Raw genomic sequence first — 22,916 nt, forward strand, 5'->3', positions numbered from 1 at the left:
CTCCTGCACAGTGCTTATGAGAACTTGCACCTGCTCATTTAAGTGTAGCAACTTTGAATCAGGGATGCTATTTTTCCCAATATCCCCAATGTATTTGGAGATTAGTGCTCCAGGTTAGCCTTTGTTCTGTGTTGGGTGCTGTTGCCAGGCTCCCTCGGAGCAGGAACCTTTCCTTCAGTTCCTTGGATCAAATCCCTTCCACCCACTTGCAGATTAGAAGGGCGCAGAGGGAACATTTCACACATACTTGCAGTTTGATGGACAGAAAAAATGACTGGACTCCAAGTAGAAGAATTTTTTAATTCTTGCTTTGCAGTGTATGTAACCTTTGCTGGGTAAAGAAGAAGAATGAAAGTGTCTTCTAGATCAAGGTCCCGAGGTCGATCAATGCTTATAGATTTGAACTGAGGAAAAGCTCATCCCGCTCTAAACTGAATTTCCCCAGCACTCCCTCTCTGGTGGGTTGATATGAACAGAAATGATTCCATTTATGCTGACTAGAGTTCCTGTCTTTCTGTTGTGAAATCTTCTCCACTGATTTCTGAGACTCCCTGGGGTTTTTTCCTTGAGCCCGAGAAGCAGAGTTTAATGCACTTCTTTGAAGCTTCTCACTGATGCTGAATCACTCCACCTGGATGTGTGGACCAAGGCAAACCTCCAGGGTTGTTAAAGAATATGCCCAGGGTCCCACAGTTTCCCTCCTAAAGACATGTTCTTCCACTCAGGAACCCCCCTCAGTGGCCAGGCTTCCTCTAAGACCTTGCAGTTTCCCACTTCAGTAGATGCACCATGCAAATCCACTCATCCCCTGGGTAAGGTCACCTAGAGGGAAGGCAAGCCATTATCCAAATGCTCAGAATGCTGATATGGAGCTGCCTTGTCCTGTTACATAATATTGCTCCCATTTACCTTGCAATGCTTTTCTTCCAGTCATCTGACTTGATGTGCTTTAACCAACAAGACCAGCTACTGGAATAAACAGGAACATCCGAAAACCTCTACTCTGCACATCAGAGACCCTCCCTTTGCTATACTTACCCATAGCCTAAGACCACCTCATTGTAATCAGAACTTGCAAACTTTTCTCTCCAGTCTCTGGTCCAGCTAGTTCTGGGGTGAGGCCTGTCTCTTTTACCTCCTGTGGTCTCATTACAATCACTCACCTTACCCAAAATGGGGGTGGATGTTTCACTTGCCTGTGTGCAGCCACACACCCTTTATAGAGCTCTGCACACTGATGCTCCCAGAAAGAGCACTAGGGTTGGGCCAGAAATCAGTAGGTCAAAATCACACTATCTGTGCTGGTCAGATGCAAAGGCAGCACATGGATGCATGGCCCAGCCCCACCACCTTGCCCAAAGAGACAAGCACTTGGTGAGGGCCCAGAGGCCACAATGCTAGGCCAAACACATGTAAATAAACCTATTATTTTATTGAGCCTCATTATATATTTGATTTATTGTGTGCCAAGGAAGTACTGTATGAAAAAGTCAATTTGTTGGCTTTTATAATCTCATTAGGGTTTCCTTTTAAAGCATTCTAATTGGAGGTGCCATCTGTTCTCTTAAAAAGGCATTGCACATCACCACAGTAAATAATTTTTCAGACACAAGGAGCATATCTGGAAATGTTGAGGCCAGGCAGAGCCCTCCACCATGGCCTTGGGGCTCTGGCTGGTTCTGCAGGTGGAGCATGGCAGCCTGGCCCAGGACCACCCTGTGTGAGAGAGGGTGGCCTGGGCGGGTCCAGGTGTTCACTTACCCTGCACATGCAGTCCTGCATCTCATCAAAAACAGTATGGCCCAGAGGGTCACTGGGTGAACCCAGCACAAGAGAAGCTCTGTCTCTCTAGAATGTGCTAGATGGTGAGATCTACAGTACCCAGGCCCTCAGGGAGATGGGAAAGGAGACAGTGTCAGGAGTGTCCAGGAGTGTCAGATCTAGAAGGGCCTCAGGTTTGGCTTCTTGCATCATATTTAAATGAAATTATATCAACAGTTACACTCATTCACTTACAATATTGAAAATTCTATAAAGAATTTATGTAAAATGTGTCTTTTACAAGGTTAAAATACCTATAGTACACTAAAAATCAATATATTTAAATGACTCATATTAATCTTTATATGTATATTCATATACATGGTATTTTATAGTGTTAAAAATGTCCATTTCTTCTAAATTAATCTAAACACTTAAAATGCATGACAACTTTGTAGCTTTTTGTGGGCATTTATTTTCTTTTTAATCTCCTGGGAGAGCTTGGAACCTCCTTGACCTCTGCAAGGCCCTAGCAGCCCTATGTGTTCAGCCTTGTCCTTGACAAGACATGTGGACTCAGCAGAGACTTGGGTACCCTCCAAGGCTGTGTCACAGGGGCTGGTGTGGGCTCTAAGTGAAGTCAGAGGAGGGACTTGGAGTGCTGTGTCTGAGTGTGTTGAGGTGATTGCTGCTGGCTTGCAGTCACTAGCACCCTTCTTCCTTCCTCTTCTGCTTCCTGGGAGTTCTGGATCTTCTGTATAAACACCTGGCTGACTGCTCCCTTGCCCAGCCATGACCCAGTACCTGCTCTTATCACGAGGGAGGCCTTGTCTCCCTGAGGGCTCTGGAGGAAGGGAAGAGAAGGCTGAGAAGGCTGTTGTGAGATTTTAGAATGCATGCTGCCGATGTCAGGACTGCTTTCAAAAAAAGAAGAGCATCTAAATCATATATGGGATGAGGTAAGAGCTTGGAGGATGGATAGAACAGGTCACAGTTACTCCCTACCCTTCCTGCTAACAAAATCTTGCCATGAAACTAGACTGTGTTGACAGTGGGGCTCACCTTTTTAATGAGTTACTCACAGCAGGGACCACTTATAGCAGAGGGCAGGATGAGAGGTCAAGGATGCCGACCACCAGATTGTGGGCTAAGGAGCTGGATCTGAACTCCATGCTTAATGGCCTTCAGTTGCAGAAGTCACTACCCCCCTCCCCCTGCTGTCTCCCTGGGCCATGTACTAGAAACTCATATGTTGTCCTGGCATCCCCAAACTAACCCCATCTTAGCTCAGTCCTGGGAAGGCTTGTTGAATCATCAGTTGCATGTAGTTGGAAGAGGGTCTTTGGCACTTCACATATGAAAGTTTGAATCTTCACTCTGTCTCTTATTTTCTCTGTGACCTTGAGCCAATTTCTTAACTTCCTTACATTCTGACATTTTATTCTCACAGCCTTATAACAATGTATGCTTTTCTGTGTTGTGATGAAGATTAAGCAAAATAGTATCATAGAGTCTTTGGCAAGATGCCTGGTTCATAGTAAACTCTCAATTGATGTTAGAACTTGCTTTGGTTACATCTTGGGAAGTGTGAAGATTGTAACATATATGGAAACTTCCAGCATGATAGGATGTTGGAGATCTAAAAATAAAAGTGGTATCCTCATAGGGAGTCCAGGTTTGACACTGTTCCTGAGTGTCACAGCAGAATCCATCCTGTGGTCCAGATCACACAGTCACCTTGGCTTGGCCTTCCTGATGAAAATATACAAGATGATGAGAGTCACAGACACACTGAGGGGTAAGGAGGAGCACAGAGGCAAGGAGAGCTCTAGGTGCCGCTAAGCTGGCTCCTATGGGGGTTTGGCATGGGTCGGACAGGTGGTGACAAGACTGGCTTTCAGATCTCAGGGAGCAGGGGTTCCTTGACCCCTTGGGGGTCCAACAAGTCCTTATTATGGCAGGGCCTATTGGAACAGGAAGCTCAGAGGTCAGCTGGAGAGGGAGCAGCCAGGAGCGCATGAGGAAGAATGGGCAGTGTGAAACCAAGCACTAAAACACACGTCTTCAATTTTAAATAATTCCTAGTTTACTGAGGGACGAAATGGAAAGAAGGAATTTATGAAGCAGGTGAAAATAGATAATTATGCCTTATAAAATTGCTGTCTGTGGATAACTATGCAGGACCGGTGTAAAAATAATTACCTTGTTACATTTCTGACCACAAAAACCCTTTTTCTGTCACCTGTATGGGAGGAACTTTGATGGATCACAGGAACAAGCTAGTGCCTGCCTTGTTTCTTTGTTTCTTCGTTTCTTCTTCAAATGCGGTGGGTTTCCCTCTCAGTTTTGATCATAGAAATAGAACAAAAAGGCTATGGGGGTCATTGTCCCTTTGCGTCAGCTGCTGTCCCTCTGGGGTCCCAGGAAGTCATCCCTGACCTCCCCCCTGAGTCACACAGAGAGGAAGGGGAGCTGGGTGGCAAGATGGAGGCTTTGGGTTTGGAGCTTGATAATGTGACACCCTCTTGTCACCCACCACATGGCAGCTTCTCTGAGCAAGAGATTCTCATGGGCAGCATTGGGTTTGATGAGTCTCAAATTTTATGGTTGTGAGAATGAAATGACAAAATGGCAATGAATCCCTAGCATGAAAACTCATGTCTGCCTTTCCCCAATGTCATGACCTCATATACGGAGAGAGGTAAAATTTGGTAGCTTATGAGATTGAGTTTGGGGGTGGCAATGATGGTGATTTGCTCTTTCTCGCACTCTTGAGAATCCATTCTTTCCTCTCACATCTCTTCATACTCCAGATTCTCTCCTTTAAGTTCATGTTTGTCCAGTAAGGACTTACAACTGTTTTCTTCTTTCATCCCAACCAGCCCAGGGAAGCAGTGGGCCACGTGTGTGGGGATCATAGATGGCCTGCCAAGGTGATGGAGCTGCGCAGATTGTGGTCTTCCCAGGCTGACTGGGTGGAATGGAGAAAGGACCTCTGGACCAGAGGGTGGTAAGGGCCTTGGGGTGACAGGGCAAGAAAGCTGACCTCTGCTGGATGTCTTCTGCAGACAGCCCAGTGACCTTTGGGGCCTTGTGAACGTCTGTAAGGACATCAGCTCATAAACCTCCTCATCTTGGAGCCTGCTGTTTGGCAAGATGGTCTGTGATGGTTTCCTCTGCAGCAGTGAATTTCAAATTCTGTCCCTCGACAAGCACCCTCAGTGTCATCTGGGAACTTGTTAGAAATACAAATTCTCAGCCTCTCCATAGACCTACTGAATGAGAAACTCTGGGGATGAGAGTGTGAAGACAGAGATCTGAGTTTAAATAAGCCCTCCAGGTGATTCCAAGGCACACTGAAGTTTGAGAACTTTGCTTTCAAATTAGGTCATGTTTCTCTGTCCTCTGTTGTATGACTCCTCCTAGGGAGAAAGATCCTTGAGTGAATCCTGCAGACAGGAAGTATAGGACCTTTGCCTCCCCAACCAGTGTCTGGTGGACCAGGCTGGGGATGGAGACAAAGGCAGAAAGGGACTGTGAAATCCATGCCTGAGGAAGGGAGGCTGTGCTGGAGTGGGGATGTGTGAGTGGTGTGCTTCTGTCTGTGTGTCAGGGAGGCCTTGCTCATTCCTGGAACAACACCCACCTGCTCTGACCAGGGTTCCATTCCATGCTCACTCAGGTGTGAGAGCAAAATGCAGATCTCTGCTATATGCCACTTGCCAGGACTGGCGGAGAGAGTGGAGATCAGGGAGCACCACCTGGCTGGAGCAGGTCGAAAGAGGGATGAGGGAGAAATTGGGGCAGAAAAATGTGACTGGTGATGACCATTCACCTGAGTTCGTGTAGGCAAGGAGTATGAATGGCTTTGGGCCTCAACACTCATCTATCCCTCCACCCCACTAGCAGGAAATTGCCCAAGAGGAAGCCTCTGATTGGCGCTTCCAGGAGGGGCCCTTCAGGCCAAGAAGGCTGGAAGGCCTTCAGGGTGACAAACACATACAACGAACACAAACACAGATACTGGACAAGAATCCAGTGTTGTCCATTGGGAACTGCTTGCTTGTCTCCATGTCTGCACTTGGGGCATGATCCTTAACACTATTTAAAAGTAGAACTTTCAGGGCCTCCCCGGTGGCGCAGCGGTTGAGCGCTGGGTTGCGAAACTGCACACGGCCTCTGTGGCGCCGGTTCGATCCCCGGCTGCTCCCCGGCCACCAGAGGAGGGTCCCACATGGCGTGCAGACCTCTCCTGCCGCCCGCTGCTCCCCTCAGCAGTGTACTTCGGTCCTTCTGCCTGCTCTGCTCCCCGCTCTGGCTCTGGTGAATTCTCTCACCCTCCCGTGCTTCTGACTGTACCCAGTGCATGTATAAACAAAACAAACAAACAAACCAGCAAACAAATAAATAAAGCATGCCTCTATAAAAAAAAAAAAAAAAAAAAAAGTAGAACTTTCAGAAAAATACCGGATGGTCTCACTCATAGCAGGAATTTAGAAAACCTAAATAAGAGACCAGGAAAAAGGCTAATCAATACAAAGTAAAAATCAAAATCAACAAGCAACTATAAACCAGAGACACTCTATGGGGGGGTGGGAGGGAGGGGCGGGGAGAGGAAGGACTAGAGTCAAAATAAGGGGGGTGGTGCATGGGGAATATAACCAAAATGAAAATGCATACATTGCGCAAAGATGAAAAAAGATGTAAGAATTATATAAAATAAAATATTTAAATAAAAAAATACTAAGGCAAAAAAAAAAAATAGAACTTTCCCCGAATGTTTACCTCTGTTCATCTAGGCATGGCAACATAATAAAAGAGAGTTAACTTCACTCATTGCTGACCAAGGCTTTGGTAAAAGACACACCTTGTCTTCTCTCCTGGAGGTGAAGGGCTGCATGATTTTACCCTGACACATGATCCATATTGGGCATAAAAATCATTATTTGTGCTTTCGAGGTCGAGGTAGTCTGTGTTTTCCTTTGGTGACATTCAGACAAGGGTCACAGATCAACAAGTATCACAGGGCAACACTATTTAAAGCTGTTTCACCAGGTGCCTGGATTGGATGGTTTACACACTTGGATCAGTATTGAGGGAGTGTGACTGTAAGCTGAAAGCTATTTATAACTGTCACTGCTGCTTCAAGAAGGGTCAACATTGCCTGTATGAATGCACTTTCACACTTCTATAACCCACAATTTCTTTTCACAGCTGCTTGACCCAAGTGGGTATAACCCCGAGGAGGCACTGAGTTTTAAGCTAATAGCCAGGCACACCTGCTAGCGTTTTTGTTTCAGCATTTCATCCTAAAAGCATTTGGAGTCACTGATTGCTAACATTCAGAGCAGCCTTCTAGGTCCTGCCACCCCAGCTCCTCCCCGATGTCACTCTCATTTCTTTAACAACCCTAAGAGGTAGCCATTTCTCTTTGATTTTTCTGAGTATTTGTGATTTGGTGGCTCCCTGCCATTGCCAGGCAGCCCTTGTCCATCACTGCAGGAGAGAGCCTCCGAACCTTGGGCTGGGCCGCGCCTTCCTCCGCTGCTCACCGTTGGTTAACCATTGAAGACCAATGTCCTCTAGGTCCTATAAGGACAACTTCTTCATTCTTCCTCAACCACGTATTGTTTTTTATTCATTATCTTTTTATTTTTTATTGATAACATTGATTTACAGCATTGCTTGTATTTTGGAATCATAGGATCCCGCCCTCCCCTTTTGGTGATGTTGCCATTGTGCCCTCACCACCAAAGCACACAGAGTCCACCCCATGGTCCATTGTGCTCCTCCCCACTTTTTGTGGACCCCCCATCGCTGAATGCCTCAGTTCTATAGTCTGCTTTCATGGGCTAGTTTTTTAATTTGGCTTTAAGTGACTGTAAGGGACAGGAAGACGCAGTGCAGGTTTTCTGATTCAGCAGACTAGGTAGAGGAGGTAGAGAGTCCTGGAGCCCTCAGTGTTTTTTGCAGGCTTTTATTTAGATTTACCAGGTACAAGGCAGGCAGGGGTGCTGGGGGGCCGGGAGGCTGGCAGGCCTCCCAGCCCCCAGCAAGTCTTCACTCTATCTGGGCTCTCCGGCCTTCTCTCTCTCGGCTTCTGTTCTGCTTCTGCTTCTTTCTCGGCTTCTGCTGGCGTCCCCGCGACGCTGCCCCTAAAAGCCCAGTCTCAGCCCAAGTGAATCCCATCTACCTATGCCCACACCCTACTCCAGGTGCCCGCCATCAGGCATGCATTCAGATCACAGGGTTCCATCATCTATCCTAATGGCGGGAGGGCAGAAAAGCCTGATACTTTTTACCTTACCCTACAGTGACCCTTTGTTTTCTCTATATTCCACATGAAAGTGACACCATCCAGCATTTGTCTGTCTCCTTCTGACTTGTTTGGCGTAACATAATCCCTTCCAACTATTGCCCAAATGGCATGAATTTATCTTTTTTGATAGCTGAGTAGTTTTCCATTGTGTGTGTGTGTGTGTGTGTGTGTGTGTGTTTGCGCACGCGTGCGCGCGCGCGCACACCACATCTTCTTGATCCTCTCATCTGTTTGGGGGGCATGTAGGGTAAGTAAAATATCAAGCTTTTCTGCCCTCCCGCCAGTAGATTAAATGCATTCCTGATGGCAGACACCTGGAGTGGGGTGTGGGCATGCATAGATGGGTACACCTGGGCTGAAAGATTGGGCTTATAAGGGCAGCATCACGGGGATGCCAGCAGAGCAAAAGGAGCAGAGAAGCAAAGGCCACGAGAGAACATCAGAGAGGCCAGAGAGAGAGAAGGCCAGAGAGAGGGCTGGGAAGCCTGCCAGCCTCCTGGTCCCCCAGAACCCCTGCCTGCCATGAACCTGATAAACAAAATAAAAGCCTGAAGAGCCACTGAGGGCTCCAGGCCTCCTCCTTCTGCTCCAATTATAGAGCACCTGCCCTGTGCTCCTCCTGCCACTACAGGGCACTTAGGCTGCTTCCTTAGTGTAGCTATTGTAAATAGTGCTTCAGTGAACCTGAGTGTTCAAGTTCCCCTTTGCATTAGTGTTTTTGTGTTCTTCCGGTGGATACCTAGGACTGGAGTTGCTGCATCCTATAGTAGATCCATTTTTAATCTTCTGAGATATCTCCACTCTGCTTTCCAAAGGGGCTGGGTCAGTGTGAGAGGGTTCCTTTTTCTCCACATCCTCGCCAGGACTTGATGTTTTTGGTCTTTTTACTATGGGTGATTCTCACAGGAGTGAGGTGGTATCTCATTGTGGTTTTGATTTGCATTTCCCTTTACACAAAGTACATGGTTTTCTGAACCCCCCGCTTTCCTGACTGGCCTTTTCTGAATCTCACATACATCAATAAAGCTTTCAAAATGTGTCAGCCAGAATGAAACATGTGGCCCTCACACCAGAGCAGGCTTCAGTGGAAGGGTGATGGGTGTTCTCCTGTGACTGAATACTGTTGATTGTTCACTGTGGTTGCGTCCCCTGACATGGCGGGCTCCTACTGGACTTTCTGGTCCCTAAACATCCCTCTGTGTTAGCTCCTTCAGGAAATGCTGTCCATTTTGTTCCCTCCTTTTCTGCATTTATAAATGTGACCAGCTGTTTTGCCTTGTGGATTGGGGCAGTGTGCTCTTTTAAGTATACATCATTGTGAATACTGATTTTTTTTATAGTCTTCCCAATAAGAAGCATAATTGTTAGTAGTGTGGGCTCAGGTGTTGTGTGCCTGGGTTCAAGTTCCCTCCTGCCCCATGGAGTGAGTGAGATGGCTTTTCTGTGCTCAATTTTCTCATCCATAAAATAGAGTAGTGGTTTCTGCCTCACTATACTGTCAAGGATGTTAAGTACAGTAATATTAAAAACAGTATTTGGCATACCAGAAGTATTCAATGAGCATAAGCGACTTTATTTTATTAATATCATTGTTATTTTCAAAGCAGTTAAAATCCAACTGCTGGCACTATCATTCAGCCAATGTTTCCTCTTTATTCACAAATATCTGTGTGTTTTTTGCAGTTAACATTGTTGAAATATAGTGTGTTCTCTGTACTCTTTCTGTGCAGGCTCATAAACTTTTAGAAAAAGAAACCATGTTATTTGTCCTGACTTCTATTTAGAGATACATGCTAGCTCTTGTCACTCTTCCCTGAAGCTCCCAAATCACTGATTTTAACTGGGTAGTTTAATAAGTAGGAGGAGATTGGGGTAAATTTATTCATTTAATCTACTCTCCTCTCTACTTTGAAAATAAGAACAAAGCTATTCTATTCTGCTCCCCCAACTCCACTCATGGCAACAGGGTTGTTGTCACTAATGCTCCTTGGTTGTCTCAGGCAGTGATCTGATGTCGAACTTGCAGGCTCTGGTCCCAGGTGTGGCTGGTCTGGGATGGATGCTGGAATATGGATGCTGGAGCTCAGGATTCTCCAATCTTTCCAGCTTCAATCTCTTCCTCAGAGGAGAACACAATCAGAAGCAAGTGGCTCTGTGTCTGCTGTCCCCTGCCCACATCACCTGATCCCCGGGAAGGAGGTGGCCTTGCTTTGCACATTCTGAATATACTGCACTGGTTAGAGGTCTTCAGTGTAGGATTCTCTTTGTCAACTAGGCTGGAAGCTCTTTGACATGCTGCTCTGATTTTTACCCCCTTCAAGACCTTACACAATAGGATCCCAACACAGGCAAGTGGTAGGAAGTTGTGCTGTTGGCATCAGATAGAGGAGGTCAGTCCTTGGCTGCACTATGACCAGAGTGTGGCCTTCGGTAGGTTACTTGATTTCTCTGAACCTGTTTCTTCTCCATAAAATGAGTGTATTATTGTGCCAGTTGTGATGATATATGTAAAAGACTAAATTAAGTATTAGACATGGGGTGAGCACTCACTTGGACTCTGGCTACTCTGTGCCAAAAATCACCTCTGTCCCATTCAATCAAGAGTGCCTGGCTCTAAAATCCCATCCAGGAGGACGGTTTGTCTCACAGAGGCTGAGGGGCATGGCCCAAGCCTCTTGGACACAAGGTTGCTCTGTCCTCCCTCCATGTTCTGTAGAGAGATCAAGGCAATAGCAGTAACATGTGCTGCCTCCTTTGTGGCTATGGGTTTAGACCTATGGGAGATGCCTGAGGTGGCCTCTTGAGCTTCTCTGGGCTGCCTCCAAGCTCTGCTCATCTGGAAATGGTGATGCAGGATGCTCCGTGGCTTGGAGAATCATGAGGCCTACCTGATATCTCTGCTGTAACTTGGTGCGGGTTGTCTCTGAGAGGCCAGACATGCACAGGCGGGGTGGGAGGAGGTCAGGGAGCAGTGGGAAACCACAGCCAGCACCAAACTGCCAGGAATCAGTGAGAAGATTGGAGCGACACTTAGTTCCTGCAAATAGGATGCTGCCCAGCAAAGGGAGACAGTTTATGAGGTGAGACTTTTCTCTGCCTGTGAATGAAATGCAGGCTTTGTGTTCATGCCCAGGAAAGGGCCTACATGGAGCTCTGGTGAGGTTAGCCATGCTCATGCCACCAAAGCCTTGGGGCAGAGATCACTTCTCAGTGGCCCCCAGTACTGTGCACCATGTTGCTCCACCATCCTCAAATGATCGGATCACTAGCCTAAAGTGAATAGCAATGAGCCTAATATAATTGTTGGCACTGTTTGAGGTGCCACATGTTAGGCACTGTGCTTTTTTCAGTTACTATCACAGACAGTAAAATAGGTACTTTTGTTATTCCCAACATATAGATGAGAGCACTGAGAGCCTGAAAGGGTAAGTGACCTGCTCCAGCCCACACATCAGTGAAGGCAGAGTCTGAATTTCCATGTAGATCTCACTGGGTTTAAGGCTCTTGACTCTCAGTGCCAGGCTACTTCCCTCAGGAAGAAGGACCATTGCCTCCGAGGTAGCCTTGTCCCAAACTAATAGTGAGGCTTCATGTGATACAGGGAAGAATAGAACTTCAATGACCTAGATGCATCACAGGTTCTCTATGCCAGTAGCTGGGAATAATGTCTTCCATGACACTGGGGAAGGCAGGAGTCCTGAATGGGGCAGGCAACAGCAATCTCTAACACGTTATGCCCCTGTGGGCGGGCATTCAGGCAACTCCACTGTTTCACTAATATAAACAACACCGCTGTGAAAATGCTCAGATTTACCTTGGGGCCCATATGCTTGTATTTGTGGAAGAAATTCACCTAGAAATAGAATTGCTAGATTGCTGGGCACATACACTCAGAAAGTCAATTGACATTACCAAAGTGCTTTCCCAAAGTGCTCAACCAATTTATGTCCCTACCTTCTTTGTGCTCTGGCCCAACTGGATGTTATCAAGATTTTCAATTTTGGCCAGTTTGACTGATGTGTTAGTCATCTTGATTACTATTTCCCTGATTATAAATGAGTGTGTATTTTTCATGTGTTTATTGACCAATTTATTTTGTCTCCTGAGAATTGTCTACCTATAACCCTTACCTTTAAAAATTAATTTCTAGATGCCTGATAATAATATTGTAACATTATGCCCCCAACCCTCCAATTATTAGTAACTCTATTTATGGGCAATTTTCTTTTTTTGTCACGTCAAGGTTTTTAATTAGTGACTCACACTTGACCATCTTCCTTCTGCTTTGGGGGATTTGTGTCTTGCCTTTTTGCCTGAGTTTTGTGTATTTCCTCCCCACTGTGAATTATAAAAGTAGTCTATTATTTTCTTTTAATTCTTTATATAATGTTTATATTTGGCTCCTTTCTCTGTCTGGAATTTATTTTTGTGTAGGTTGTGATGTTGATTTCTTATTTATCTCATTAAAAATAATGTTCCATTGGCTCCACCTGAATTTTCCACCTTTAGTGAGATGTTCCTTTTATTATATACTAATGCCTGTACATCTTTATCTTTATTCTTTCTATTAATTGTTTTCTCTGTTCTAACACCCATTTAAACTGCTCTAAAGATGGTAGCTTTAGGGTATATTTCAATATAGTAAACCAAGTCTTTACATATTATTCCTGGCCAAAAATGTCTTTCTTCTTCTCCTTCTTATTTTTATCTCCTCTTCCTCCTCTCTTTCCTTCTTCTCCTTCCTCTCTCTTCTTCCTCTTATTACTTTGCCCATTTTTATTTTTTTTTCCTTCAAGATAAACTTTGAAACCAGTTTGGCACTTTCATTAAATACTATCAAATTGAGATTGGGATTGCTTTAAATACATGGATTACTTTGGGGAAGACCTTCATCTTTAGGAAATACATCTCTCCATTTAAGAGAATGGCACTCAAGTCTTCTTTTGTACTTTTGTGCCCTTCAGTATAGTTTTATTATTGTCTTCATACTGGCATTACATGAATATTTTATCCTAGACATTTTATGGGTTTTCTGACTATTGTGAATGGGTCCATTTTCATTATATTTTCAAGGTAATGAGTATTGTTGACATATGACTTTAACGGTAGAGCAGTGAGCCTCCCATCACAGGAGGAATCAGACACTGGCCAACCAGGTAGTGAGTGTAGAAGACCTTTGTTACCAGTGACACATGACCTCTAAATCTTCTTCCTATTATAAGAATGACAGTGACTATGAAGTGCCCATTCATGTAACTCTAACCTCTGATGGGGTGCAAGGTACTGACCCAGGGACTGCCAGACACATCTCAAGATGCATTGGTTTCCTTGTTTTAGATTACTATCCACATTTACATCCATGGAAGGAATTCTAAAGCTCTGGGCTTTGTCAGTCCATGTTGGATAACTGGACAGTTTGGGATGTTTCTGAATCTAAGGTTGCATCAATTAGAAATGACATCTCAGAACAAGTTGCTCTATGGGATTGCCCAAGTAGGGTCTATCCTTTTGTTGTGCCACAGACTGAAGTATATCCCAAAGTCCTTTGACTTAAGGAGTCTTTGACTGGCTTAAACCATTGCCTCGGGTGATAACAAATATCTCGGGGCCGTCCCACTAGCTGTGGCCTAGTGTATGAATCTTTCAGCAGAAAGACTTGCAGGGATCTATAAGAGACTATCTGGGTCAAAGATGCCATGAATGGGACCTTGAAATGTACAATCTGCTCTGATGTGAGATGGAAGCCCTAGATGTATATCTTGAAGATCCCACAGCTGAGCTGTGTTTGGGCCCACAGGAGCCCCAGGCAGGAAGATACGCTTTCTGCTTTATATGGCCTTCAGATCAACTGCTTTGGACAGTGTATTTTATTCATTGTACAGGTTTGTACCTGATCACTCTTTCTCTTCTAGAAGGTGAAGGGATGAACAGGTATTCCTGGGTAACTACACCAGGCATTCCTATGTTCATGCTGGAAATGCTAAGGCATGCTAAATTCCCAACATACATTCTGTCATTTGATTTTCCCATGAGTGTGAAGAGGGAAGTGTCCCTTCCAAGTCTTTAGCACAGAGTCTGGTCCTCTCCAGATCCAGAAAGAACATCTCTATCAGCCTTGTTTCACTAGTGGTTTGTGTGACTGTTGGGCAATGCAGACTTGGATAGGAGTTCAAGTAAAGTTTTCAAACCATACTCTCAAGTACAGGATATAGCACACAGTAGGGTCTCAGTAAACAATGTGGGTTGATCAGTCAATGATTAGTGAATCAATGAATAAATCAGCTCAAAAGAGTAAGTTCCCAGCCTAAGGTCATGTTGCAGCAAAACCAGCACTAAGCCTTGGTTGGTTTTCTCTTGGGGTGTCTGGTGCATCTTCTACTATTTCAGGAGGCCTCTGAGGAGTGCAGAACTAGAAAAGAGGTCTTAAAGGCATTTCTTTGACTGGCGTATCACCAGGATATTTGCAGAGGGAAGTCCTAACCAAGTGTCCCTCTCTTTGACCTCACCTTCAGCCACAAACAGAAGATTCAATTTTCTATCTCTTCCCCATAGAGATAGTGATGGGAGACTGACAGTAAGCATGCTCCAGTTGAGATATACTGCCTCTCTGGGGCAAGGGCCTCCATAGTCTTCCAAGGGTTTTTGTAGCCCTGTGGAAAGCTAGACACTCTGGCTCAGACTAGCTAGAGGGGCTGTTTCTTTTCCCTGAAAGCAATATCTACTCCCTTTCTCCCAGAAAATTAGTTCCATAAAAGTAGGAGAAACATGGACTACTTTCCTAAAAATATTGGTGTTTGGTAAAATTTGTAACATTAGGTTCTTTAATGCTCCTGAAATCCCTTTCAGCAGGGTCCCTCCTTGTTTTGACTAATCATTTCTTCTTATTACTAACTGTTATGATTAGGAGAATTGCCTGAGTACAGGCCCAGTGTTTCCAAGACCCTAATAAGCACACGTGCAGACTTGCTCAGCATGGTCTTGGAACCACGGATGCTCTGTTTCTACAGGGAAACTACTGAAATGGTTTAGGAACAAGATCCTCCTGCCTTCATGAGAACCTGACCCCTCACTCCCAGCAGCTTTACATCATACCTGCACCTTATACCCTTAGATGCCCCCACCATTGGGGAAAGAGTTGTCAATGGTGAGCTTTGAAACTGGCCAGATCTGTACTCAAATCTTGGTTCCACTACTCACCAGCCATGAGGCACATTATTTAGTATCCCTTAAATATAGTTTCCTCATATGTAAAATGGGAAAAATAGTACCTAACTTGTAAGATGTTAGGAAGGTGAGAATTCAATAAGTAATGTATCACAATGACCAAGATAGTCCTTTGCATGTAGGATTTAACATTAAAACAAAATTCAGAATTTATATAGAACTCCACTGTTATGGAAATCAAAGCCATATCTCTTTCTTTTAGATGCTCCTTGTAGTAATCTATTCCAAGCAAATTACCAGCATTAATCTCTCACTCAGTGGAATGAAGCAAATGAGTTATACCAAATCTAAGTTTTGTCCTTCTGATGTCCATACAGATGTCACAGGTGTCTGTCCACAGGAAGCCTGTGTACCTGGAGTTCATTTTAAACTGTCTCTAAAGGTATTAAAAAAACTGTCCTTGGGCATATTGGGATCACAGGACTGCTAGAAAAGTAAAGCAACATATTTTTTTTCTCAGTTTTTAACATTCTCTCTTTCCTTGCCCCATAGGAAAATCTTATGTTTCAAGAAAATAAATCAAGGTGCCTTGGCTTGAAATGGGATAAATGCCACTTAGCTGTTTATCCCCTGCTGCCTCAGGTCCTCAGTACAACTCCCTCTTTCAAAGGACACCTTAGAACTTTGGCCACCATCATCTTCACATTGAGCAAAACAGGATTCTAAATGTCAGGCGCCAATCACCCAAAACTTGCAGGAAATCCTTGGTCTATTTTTTTGTGGAGATCCCAAGTCCCTCTAGGCTTCCACTATGAAGTAGTGGATGCCTAAGCAATCTGTCCATTGCAGTGCCTCTGCTTTCCACAAGGTCCCTGATAACGTACTCCTGGCTTTCTGAGATGGCATCCAAAAGCTACCTTGCCCTGTCCCTTCCCCCAACCCCCAGCAAGACCTAACAATCCCTGGTAACATCGACTCCTGTTATGGTGGTGTTATTAGTGCCTGACACAGAATCTTTAGAAGTTGCTCCAATGCCAAACTTAGTGAAGGGAATGGGGACCAGGCAGGTCTATGCCTCTCTCCAAGGTACTGAACTCTCACAGGTCACCACGCCACAACCCTTTCCTGTAGGACACTGGCCATTCTTGTTTAGTCTCTCTCAAGAATACCACATTCTACAGGAAAATATGGAAGAGGAATTAATATCTCAAGAAGGAGAGGGAGAACTGAATCTAGGCTGTAAAGTGTTATAGCCACACTTGGCAGGTAGAAATAATATAAAAGTTTTTTTTGTTTTGACATTGGTTTCAAATAGCCAGTTCCAAAAGAAAAGACCACAACTAGCATGATGCTGGCTGCATTTTCATTTGATAACTTTGCTCCCTTTCTGCTAGTTTCAAATTATTCTTCTTCTGACTTCCGTTACCCGCTGACTTTTACCAGAAGTTACCTTCTGACTTTTGTCACCCTGCTTTTAGCCCTGGTATGTCCTATTTAAGTGAAAGGGATAACAACCAGTCTGACTTGGTTTCCTGCATGTTTTGCTTTCATAGAAGATCTCTTCAAACTTCCCAACTACTCCTGTCTATCCACAAAATTTGAAACACCTTACCCCTTTCTCCAGGAAGACTTTCCATCACTTGGACATGGTTCCTTTAAGTCATTTCATCACAATGAGCAATGGGAAAAGAGATGTCCTGATAAAACTTTTTGAAAGCCAATCCTGAAACACACCCCCCCACCCATGCTTTTCTGGCCCTTTGCACACATTTCCACTATCTCTATTGCTAATGTCATTTTGCTGCCCTCCCCTATCTCCTTTCAACCCTCAGCCCATATTGAAGTGTGCAGTAATTTTTCCAAACTATTTTCTTATCTCCTCAGTCATGTGAACAGTTACTTTTTGAATTTTCTTGACTCACAGTATTCATAAATCTTGAGTATCAAATGTCCTTCTTGACTCATTCCTAGGAACTGTCTCACCTGATTTTACAAAAGGAAGATTGAGTAGAGGATACCATTTCCTATCACAGTGAAGGAGGAGCTTCCTTGTTCACAGGTGGAAGGAGGAGAAACAAGATCAGATACTGATAGGTCAAAGTCGGACAATGTCTTGGAAAGCCAGGAAGCAGATGCACAGCTGTCTCTGTGCACACAGAGGTCATGAGATCAGGAGGTGAAAAGAACTGGATCCATTCTGGAGACAAAGCCCCGTGCCCAGGATGAAGTTCCTACTATTTCCTCAGTGTGCTTGTAGGGGCTTGATGACCTTGAAGGTATAAACTGGGGCAGGCAAACTCCCAGGGGCTTTTCCCAAGTATGCTCCAATCTTATGTGCAGGTGCCCCCAAACACCATCTCTCAACATTTTGTTCTTCATTCTTGCTACTTTCCCCCTAACATCTGTAACTCTTTTGTCAGTGTCACTCACTCTGATACTTAGTTGTATGTGTCCACAATTTCCAGCACTCCATGGATATGTAGTCTTGCCTGTTTAGGCCCCTAACCTCATGGGCTGTAATCTCCATATCTTTAAGGCTTTCACAGTACTCAGCACAGTTCTGGACATGGGGTCTTCACTTAAAGAATGAGTGGATGAATTAGATCAGTCTTAATTAGATGAGCAAATCAGAATTCTCGATCATCCAGTAATGACAGTACAATTAATAACAGCACTGGCACTACGTTTCTCATGTATCAGCCACACAGCAAAACTCCAGAGAATACTTTTTCATTAAATCATTAGCATTACCAGATGACAAAGTCAAGGCTTAGGTGCTCCCCTTCTCAAGTTTTACCAACAAAAAGAATATTTTTAACTGTTTGTTGTGAACATTTAAGGGGCTCATTGGTTGGTTTGGGGGACTACAAATACCTCACAATGTCTGAAAAACCATGTGTGCTCAAGCACATGCTCATTTGTGTCTGAGTAAAGGCTTTGTTCCTTCCACCAGATTATCTGAAGGATCTTGCACACAATGGGAAGGACACGGCTTAGTGGATATGGGAGTGGGTATCTCCCAAGAGTACATCATCTCATCATGGTTACCCTCACCAGCTCCCCATGCGGAGGAAATCAAAGACTCTGACACTGACTGCAAAGCACAGTGCACAGTTAGTGCCTGCGTGGCACCTCAGATCAGCCTGAAATTCACAGATAAATTCCAAGACCAGGAGGTTGGCCTTATTAAGATTCCTGATAAAGGAATTGGCTTTTGGGGCTTACCAATCTTCAGTATATTTTCCCTTTGATTACTGAGGAATGCCCTTATTTCCAGCTTAATGCCTACCGATACGCTCCCCCACCCTCTCCCACCACCCTATCTCTCCATTCTTAAAAAAAAATTCTTCTGGCCCTAATCACATTAACAAGTGGGAGATTCTATCTCAATATGGCAACACTTGGACAAGCCCTGTGACTCTAGAAGGAGCTCTTCTATTTAACTCTTCGAGGCCCCCATGCCAAACATGCTCCTTGCAGTTTGAGCCAGTCTCTCAGGCACCCTTTGGAGATTCTGGAGCCCCAATCCCATTACCCAGGACCCACCATGCCCCTCCCATCCAAATGAGAATCACAACTCAGCTATTTTCCCATCCTTTAAAAGGACTGAGTTCCCTTAGCCCTTTTAACAGGATGCTTTCATCAGTAGTAACCGTGGCAACAGATCAGAGCGGCTTCAAAAAGCCTGTCTGTATGTAATTAAGAAAAACAAGGAAGTAGACGTGAGAGCAGGGAGCTTAGACAAGGAGACCGTGGCTCTGAGCCCTGCCACTGCACTTCCTGAGGGCTTTTGCCCATGGAGAAGCCTGATTTTCTTCTCCCTCAGGCCTCCTTCTCTATTCCCCCATTTTAATGTTTTTGTTAAGTTGTCTCAGTTGACTTTCTTGGGGATGTTATTAGGAACCCTGGTTCTGAAAAATAATTTCTGCAGGGTTAAGGCCTCAACTCCAGCTTGGCTGGGTAAGGTCACCCTAGCACTTTGCTCTGGGAAGATTTCTTCAGAGACCAAACCTGTTCTGGACAGACTCCCCATTCGGGCATGACTTGTAGGCTTTGGAGAAACATACCCTAATCATCAGGACAATGGAGCACAGACCTGGGACCCTCGTGGTTTAGCTGCCCAGACATCGGGTGCTCAGCTGGGAGCTATTTTATATCAGAGCATTAACTCTTATCTGAGATCATCTCGTTTGTCTATTTCCTACCTTCCTGTCAATTTTCTCTCACCAGAATATAAGATCCACATGACCTCCCTTCTTGCCATCCTGTCTCCTGGCTGCCCCCCTTTTAGGCTGTGTGTGTGTCCCCCTTCTAGGAAGTGTGTGTCCCCCTCTAGGCTGTGTATGTCCTTGGCCCTTTGGCTCTGCAGAAAAGAAACCTCATCACTGCAACTGATTATTAAACCTTGTGAAAGGAATAGGAATTTACCTCAAACACAAACATTCCAACTACATTATTTTAAAATGCTCATTATTGTTTACCCTTTTTTCTGACAATTTTTCTATGGCTATGAAATTGGATATGCCATATAACATGCTCTTCAGCTGGTCAGGACATGTTTTTGCCCATGTCCTGAGTGCCTAGCAGTGCTGGGAATGTTTGTTAACAGAATGAATGAGTGAGTAAATGAAGAATGAACGGGATCCCAGATATTGTTTGTAGCCCAGGCTTGGGCCACCCCCACAAATATGCATTTTGAGTCCAGGCACCAGGCTGGGCTCTGAGATAGCAGGGCACACCCCCTGTGAGGAGGTGGGGCGGGGGGCTGCCTAGCAGGGCATGCTCAGATGCTCAGAGTCTCCTCGCTCTTGGAGTCCACTCTGCAGGGGAAGACAGCGGTGTCTATTCCTGCTCCTTTGTCTGGATAAAGGACTAATACAGTCCTGGGCTCAACAAGCGCGGACTTTGTGGGCCCCTGTTCATGTCCCACAGGTGTGTTTGCTCTGAAATGCACCCATGGATGAGACGCGGCAGTGGTTGTTTCATTTGGAAGCTGTTTCTACATGAATGTGAAAAATCCTTCCTGGAAACCCACTGGCAGGGAGCAAATGAAAAGACAGGGAACAGCATTGACTGGGTGGGGGTCACCCCAGGTGCCAAGGACACTGTCACATCAGGGCAATTCTCTCCAAACCAGCTCCTCACTTGCCACTTTTATCTTACCTAAGCCTCTGCCACTCAGGGTCACCAGAGGTGGGTCCTCACTGCCTCACTGCTTGCTGCCTCAGCTCTCCATCAGGGTACCTTGTGCTGGAGAGGGGTGCATCAGCCCCCATGACCTAAGCCATGCATACTAAGCAGAGGTCAAAAACCAGGTGGAGGGGGCATCTCCTGACAAAGTACTGATCTTGACAAACAAGCCACTAGGCCCTGCCCACTGGGAGTTCCCTGCCTGGTGAGGCCAACACAGAGGAAAGACATCATAATGTAATGATGGAATCAGGGTCAGGGCATCTACATATGGGTTTATGGAAATCCAGAGGGGAAGTGAATGACTGCAAGAACAGAAAACCTCCAAGTCAAATTGGGTTCTTGATCTTGGAGAATAAGGGGGGTTTGTCAATTAGATAAGGAGGAAAAAAATCCCAGGCAGGAGAGAACAGATGCAGAGACGTGGTAACACAGGGATATCTTAGTATGCCCAGGAAATCCCAGGACTCTTCCTGTTGGCTACAGTATGAGAGGTCAAGAGGCCAGAGATGAAATTAAGAGCAGCAGACCACATGAGGGCTGGAAGGATGTGGGGAGGAGGATACACTTTTTGGATAATTGGAATTTGAAAGGAGAAATGCTATAAGCCCATGTATATTTTTGAACTCACACTCTGACCGTAGAAAATGGATAGGAGTAATGTAAAACAATTTTGTAGAATTCCTTAGGAGGATTTTGCAACAGGCCAGAATAGTTGACAAGGCTCAGCATGCTAAGGCAGTGGGGATGTGGAGGTAGGGAAAGATCCCAGAGAAGGAGATGGAGCTCACAGCCACTGTGGATGTGACTGCCAGGGCCTATGCTGATGACACAGGGTATCAAAGAGGGTAAGGGCGAAATTTTGTGCCTTTGTAAAGTAAGTGGCCAAAGGAAAAGCAGGCATGGTGGAGGAGAGCAGCAGTCACCAGACTGCAGCTGGCTGAGCACGGAGAGAGGAGAGATTGCAAGATGACTCCATGCTAGAAAAGCTTAGCTGGAGAGTGAAAAAGACTCGACGTATAATGTAGGGAGATGCCAAGTGACAGTGTTTGCGTTTACAAATGGTGAAGGTTTACACAAGCTGAAGTAGAGAAGTTGGAATCAGGAGGGAGAGTGAAGTTAAAGGTCAAGGGTGAGGGGAGATCATTGAAGCGGGTGGTGGTCTCCAAAGGGTGCATGGAATGGGTGGTCACTCTCCCAGGTAGAACTTGTCTCTCCCTTCACCATGGCTGCCTTCTCGGTGATAGCCTCAGGATGTTCCAAGAGGCAATAAGACATTGCTGGAAGATTTACCCCATGCCTAACATAGAGCAAGCACTTGGTAAATACATCTGTAATGAGTATGAGAAACGGTGGCCTGTGGCTGAGGCTGGGCTGTCTGCTGGGTCGTGAGACAGGCAGCCATGGTGTGGACCACTGGGAGCTGGTAGTCTGAGTCACTGCAGTCTGAGCAAACACATGTCCCAGACAGGTGCTGACCTATACAGATGTTAATGAATAGGGTGGTGTGAGGTGTGGACAGCTCAGCCCAATCAGAGCCTGATCAGGGCAGTACTGACTGCCCTCCCAGTACTAGTTGTGTGCTGGTTTGAAAAGAGATGAATGTTTCTCCTTGGGCAGTTGGGTGGGGAATTCTTGAATGCTATTTGCAAGACTTCAGTAAAGATGCTTCATGAATCCCACCCTGTCACAAGTGTGCATGAAAGTTGTGCTTTAGCGCAGGTCTAATGGACTTTATATAGTACACTACTGATTTTCTTTCATGTTTTAATAGAATCCGATTTAATATTTGCTTTCTGCTCTAGCTGCTTGCTGTTGACTGATTCAACACAGAATCCTTCCCTGGTGCCCCTCGACCTTGTTGTTATTCCCTCATTTTGTGTGTTGGCATTTGATTCCTGTCTCCAGCATGAACCACTTTACACATGTCTTCGTTCAGCTGGCAACAGTCACGTGCATGAATTCTGAATGCATTACTATCTGGAGCGGCTGCTCCAGCAGACCCACCGCGTGGAAGGGGGGCTTCTGGGCAGGATTCATTTCCATCGGCAGAGCTCAGCTTGGGAACCTCAGGCTGGGATCTGTTCTGTTCTTGGGCAGGAGATTTTTCAACTCAATCTCAAAATGCCCAGCACTATCGCCATTAATTCAGCAATATTTTGCCCTCCTACTAGGTACCAGGCCTTCTGTTTTTGTAACAAGACAAATCTACCTTTGCCAGATCATGAACAACAGTCACAGGCAGAACTATTCAGTAGGAAGAGGCAGTCCTTCTTGATTCTCAGTGAGCCTGGCAGATTTGTAGACAAGAGAGTCTGTTCAAATCTGCTGTTATCCATGAACAGGTGTGACCACTAGCCTTTGGAGTGTCCATCAGTGTAAGATTAGAGCTGGAGACAGCTTTTCTTTTAGTAGGAAAAGATAGCTGGTTTCACTAGCAGGCAGCACACACACAGAGTAGAGAACTTGAGCTTTGGAATCA

General features: G+C 45.2%; 1 protein-coding gene across 2 annotated transcripts in view; it reads left to right on the forward strand.

The window, feature by feature from the left end:
• Nucleotides 1-22,916, forward strand: part of EPHB1 (EPH receptor B1) — a gene marked incomplete at both ends in the record, with an annotated part of 419,149 nt that overhangs the window by 278,740 nt on the left and 117,493 nt on the right. The gene's annotated exons all lie outside the window — the stretch shown is intronic.

This window comes from Talpa europaea (genome assembly GCF_964194135.1).
Source record: "Talpa europaea genome assembly, chromosome: 4".
NCBI lineage: Eukaryota > Metazoa > Chordata > Mammalia > Eulipotyphla > Talpidae > Talpa > Talpa europaea.